Here is a 6,000-nt window from a genome sequence, read left to right on the forward strand (position 1 = left end):
TGTTTTTATGTCTTGGCATTAAACATTAATTTAAGAACATTTACTTAAAAGTGTCCGCTGCAAGCTCAGTGCTATATTTGTTTCATTTTCTAGATCTCTTTCTTTGTTTCTACCCTATCTATCTTAATCATAACCATCATCAATTTCTATGTATTTCTCAGCAGTAAAACCTTTGGTCCTAATTTTAAAATTCCACTCCCCAGTGCTTTGTATGGAGACTATGTTATTTATTTTATGAGGGCCAAGAGGAAATTGAATCAGAATTTTCTGGGCTGCTTCTTAGCAATAATAAAAACAAAACCATCAGTTGGTCCTGCTTCCAAATGTCAACTCTGTCAGAGAAGACACTCCAAAATAAAATATGTACAGAAACCAGAATTACAGACCTTTGCTAAACTAGCCCTCTGATCCTGAGGGCACGTACACATGAGATTCAAAGTTCTGGGATTAGGAGTCTCACAAACATGTTCCTGTATTACAGCAGTGACCACAATTAGAATTAGAGAATGAGCCGGGCATGGTGGCGCACGCTTGTAAACCCAGCATTCAGGAGGCTGAGACCGGAGGATCGTGGTTCGTGGACAACCTCAGCTATTTAGTGAGGCTTTCTGCAACTCAGTGAGACCCAGTTTCAAAATAAAGAATAAAAAATAGGGCTTGGGGTGTATCCCAGAGGTAGAAGGTCCCTGGGTTCCATCCCCAAGCCTGCAAAAAAAAAAAAAAAAAAAAGAATTAGAGAGTGAGTGTGTATATATGTATTTGAAAATGTTTTCCATCAGAGAGGAGAAGGAAGATTTGAAAATATTTCCACTTTTTTTGTGGTACTGGGGTTCCTGGAAACCGTTCTACCTCCAGGCTACACTCCCAGACCTATTTTATATTTTTATTTGGAAACAGGGTCTCTTAAGCCAGCAAGGCTGGCTTCGAACCTGCAGGATCCTCCTGTCTCAGCCTCCGAAGCGCAAGGATTACAAGCGTGCGCCACCACACCCGGCCTTCCACTTATTTTTAACAGTTATCAACTCTTTAAAACTCTTATAATTTTGTGTAGGTACAAATTCATTAAAATGTCCAGGACCATATAAGTTACATAAAAATATCTCTATATAGAAGTATTCAGTATGCTTTCTTAATTGTATGCTGTTCATAAACTTAATTCATGTCTGAATACTTAAAAATAAAGTGAGTTTCTTTTGTCAGCAATAAAAAGAGACATTTTCTAGTTCATTTACAAACAAACACAAATACAGTTTTATGATACTAGATTCAGCAGTGTCCCCAAGTCCATAGCTTTTCCATGTGCCGCTGCATGGAGGTAGTAAAGCAGGACAGGGAGGCACAAACCCAGACCTGTCTGTATTGTGCAAGGCAATTTGACACACGTTTCTCACTCAGGAACAATAGGAACACACAATATATAGCATCCGTCTTTCTGAATGTATCAGTAACATGAGAAATATCTTATTTTCTTAGGCTCACTTCAGAGACTCGTGTGTTTTCCTTGCCTGAATCAATGGGTCTTGAAGAACTTCTATCCAAACTACAAAGCAACTGGTTAAATACCTCCCTACATGGATTCTTATCATATTCCTCAGGATACTTGAAAGCTATGTACTGTTAGCCATTAAAAGAATGTCATGCTTCAAAGAGGCCAGCCCCACAATAAATTCATAAACTATATTTAAATTGTTTTTTTTTAATTTTTTGATGGTACTGGGGGTAGAACCCAGAGGCTTTCTACCTCCGGGCTATACTCCCAGACATTTTTTTATATATTATTTGGAAACAGGGTCTCACTAAGTAGCTGAGGCTGGCTTTGAACCCATGTGATCCTCCTGTCTCAGCCTCCCAAGTGCGGGGATTACAAGCGTGCGCCACCACGCCCGGCTACTATATTTAAATTGGAAAAAATATTTGTGTCTGAAGAAAACTTCAGGAAATAATTTAGAATATGAATAACTCTACTAATAGACTACTGATGCTTCTATGTCTGCATATCCCAGGAAAAGAGTATTTTTAATCAACAGCATTGTGTATTTTTATTCTGTACAACTTAATGCAGAATAATTAATGCTAATTAACAAGTGCATTATCTCACATAGTTATTTTGTGGTGAGAGCATATAACATCCACTCTCTTTATATTTTTCAACAATACACTTCTTTATAATTAATTAATTTTTGTCGACTTTCTGTGCACTAGATCTGTTGGAATTTATCCTTCCTATGTAATAGTAATTATATTTACTTAGACCAATATTTTCATATCCCCCTAACCACTCCAGCCTATGAAAAACTAATACTTCACCTCTACTTTAATGAGATCGACTTTTTAGATTTCACATACGAGTGAGATCTTATATCATTTAACATAATACTCTCCATGTTCATCCATGTTCTCAAAAATGACAGGATTTCACTTTTTTATGGCTGAATATACCATTTTGTGTAGATACCACATCTTATCCATTCATCAGTTGATAGACACTTAGGTTAATTCCATATCTTGGCTAATATGAATAGTGCTGCCATGAATATGCAAGTTCAGGTCTCTTCTACACTCTGATTTCATTTTCTTTGTTCAGTCCCCAAAATGGTAGAATTACTGGATCATATGATAGTTGTACTTTTAAATTTTAAAGGAAACTCCGTACTATTTTTCACAAAGGCTGTACTGATTTACATCATCACCAGACCTGTACATGGATTTTTTTCCACATCCTCACCAACATTGTCATTTATCTTTTTATAAATCATTCTCAGTCTGGTGAGGTGATTCACTATGGTTCTAATTTACATTTCCCTGATGTTTAGTGACATTAACTATGTTTTTATCTACCAGTTGGTTATGTGTGTGTGTCTTTTTTGAGAAATGCCTATTTGGATGCTTTCATTTTTTATTTATGTATTTATAGACTATTTACTCATTTATTCTATTGATTTGAGTTCTGAATATTAACCCATTTTCATGTGGATAATTGGCAAGTATTTTCCTATTCCATAGCTTGACTTTTTGCTCTATTAATTGTTCATTTGATGCACAGAAGCATTTTAATGTGATATAATTTCATTTGTCTATTTTTTTGTTGCCTGTGCTTTAAGGTCTATCAAAAAAAAACAATCCTTGCCCAGATCAAAGTCATGAGTTGTTTCCTCTAGGTTTTCTTCCGGCAGTTTTCATAGTTTCAACTGTTACAGTTAGTCTTTTGTGGGGGAGGACTAGTGGGGGTTGAAACCAGGGTTTGCTCTCTCTGAGCTACACCCCACGGTCTTTTTTGTTGTTGTTTAGTTGTGTGTGTGTGTGTGTGTGTGTGTGTGTGTGTTTGCTTGTTTGTTTGTTTGAAACAGAATCCCACCTCAGTTGCTGAAGGTATCGCTAAACAGCTGAGACTGGCTTTGAACTTATGACCTTTTTGTCTCTGCCTCCCATATACTGAAGTTACAGGCATGCACCACCACTCCTGGAATATTTATGCTTTTAAAGTTTTTTTAGTTAAGTTTTGTATATAATGAGAGATAAACATTTTTCCCAATACCATCTATTGAAGAAATTATCCTTTGCCCAGTGTATATACTCACCACTTGTATCAAAATTCAGTTACTTGTAAATTCATGATTTTATTTCTGAACACTCCATTCTGTTCTGTTGGTACACACACACACACACACACACACACACACACACACACACACACTACAGAATGTATTGCTTAAATATATTTGAATGTACTTGGTTAAATATATTTTCTTGATTTTTGTTTAGCTGTTGAAATAAAATTGTTTTCTTGATTTATTTTTCAGGTAGTTTGCTATGCATAATATATATATATATATATATATATATATATATATATATATATGTGTGTGTGTGTGTGTGTGTGTGTGTGTGTGTGTGTGTGTGTATACATATATAATACATATGTATTTGACAGCACCATCCTATTCTGGTTATTATACCTCTGGACTACTACTACGGCCTCCAGCTTATTTTTGTTTTGTTTTATTTTTTGTGGTTTTTTTTGTTTTTGTTTTTGTTTTAAGATTGCTTTGACAATTTGAGATAATTTGTAGTTCCATTTGAATTTTAGGGTTTAGGATCTTTTTCTCTATTTTAGTAAATAATATAATTGGTCTAGTGATAGGGATTACATTACATCAGTAGTTTCCTTTAGGTACTATGAAAATTTTAACACTAATTTTTCTAATCTGTGAACAAGGCATTTTAAAAATTTATTTACATCTTCAATTTTTCATCAGTATTTTAATTTTCATTGTAGAGATCTTTCTGATTTTTATATGCTGGATTTATATCCTGCAACTTTATTGAAATCATTTACTAGTCTAACAGATTTTTAGTGGAACCTTTAAGTTTTTCTATATAAATAATTAAATCATCTACAATCAGAGCCAATTTAACTACCATAGCACATCAAAAAGATCATTTGCCGTGATATAGTGGGATCCTAGGATGGTCCAACATATACAAGTCAGTAAACCTGATACATAACCTTAAGAGAATGAAGGAAAAAAAAAACACATGATCACTTTCACTGATGCAGAAAAACATTTGACCAAATTCAGCACCCTTTCATGATTCAACTATATAATTAGGTACAAAAGAAATGCGTTTCTACAGAACCACGGCAATTTAAAACAATCCCACAGCTAATACCATATTTAAAGGGGAAAGTTTGAAAGCTTTTTCTCTAAGAGTTATATGGCAATTTTATTTCAAGATCTGTAATAACACAAAGATGCCCACATTGGCTATTTCTTTTCAACACAAGACTAGCAGTTCAAACCATGCCAATTAGACAAGAGAAGGAAGTAAAAGGCATCTTAGAAAGGACCATATAAAAGAATTTTAAACAATCAAACTATTCTGACAAGTGATCTAGATAAAATAGTATGAGCCATTTTTGTTATTATCATAACTATATGAAATCTACAAAGCAACCATTGATAACTGTGTGTAAGCATTGCACAATAAAACCATCTTACCATCTCAATAACATTGTGTCTCTCAGCATTAATCATTTACCTATAGGTTTTTACATTTTTTATTACTAGGAATTGAAATCTTAGCTATAACCCTAGCCCTATTTTATTTTGAAACAGGGTCTCACTAAGATATTGCATTGCTGGCCTCAAACCTGCAATCCTCCTATCTCAGCCTCTTATAGCCATTTATTTCTATATTCATTATCACCATCCTTGCCAAGGTTTTCATCTCTATATATGTAGGATATTGGCTTCCTGTTTTCAACCTATTGGGCATAATCTTCCTAAGCATAATCTTTCTAAATCCCAATGTTTATATGAATGTTATATATCTAGTTAAGTGGATTCAGTGTGTTCCTGCTATAAACAGGATAAAATCTAGAGATTATTCTGGTGCTATGCTCTTATAAACCAACCTCTATTAGTTTTATTATTTTAATTCCCCCAAATTCCTTCATTCATTTCTATCAAACAGCCTGAGTTGCTGCAGAACATAAAAGAATATGTCCCACATATTTCTGCATCTGCCCTTGGCTCCTGACATCATGCTGGTGCTTTCTCACTCTTGACTATCTTTTCCCCTGACCGTCCAAGTTCTCCCAGTTATCTGAGTACAACCTTTGGGGATTGTAAAGGAGAGAAGCTTGGTGTGTAGCCAGAAGGTGCTACTCAAAAATGCAGCTTTATGTCAGGAAAGGAGCCAATTAGAAGGGCATTACCAAGGAGAAACTCCAAAATCAATATCAAAGGAAGGAGGCAATTCTCAATTTGCAAGAAAAGTGGGAACGCCAAAAGCTCTGATATTTGATCAAAGGAGCTGCCAAGTCAAATGACCAGGGATAAGAGAAAGTCAGAAGGCTAATGTGAGGGTTGAGTTGGAGGATGTAGAAGTATCAACGAGTCAGTCGTCAGGTCAGTACTTAGATTATGCACCCTTTAACTGTCTTCCTTTTGTCGTTTGGCGTGCTATGGAGAGCTGGGTGATACTCACTGGACACCC

The sequence above is a fragment of the Muscardinus avellanarius genome (assembly GCF_963383645.1).
Source record: "Muscardinus avellanarius genome assembly, chromosome: 2".
Taxonomy (NCBI): domain Eukaryota; kingdom Metazoa; phylum Chordata; class Mammalia; order Rodentia; family Gliridae; genus Muscardinus; species Muscardinus avellanarius.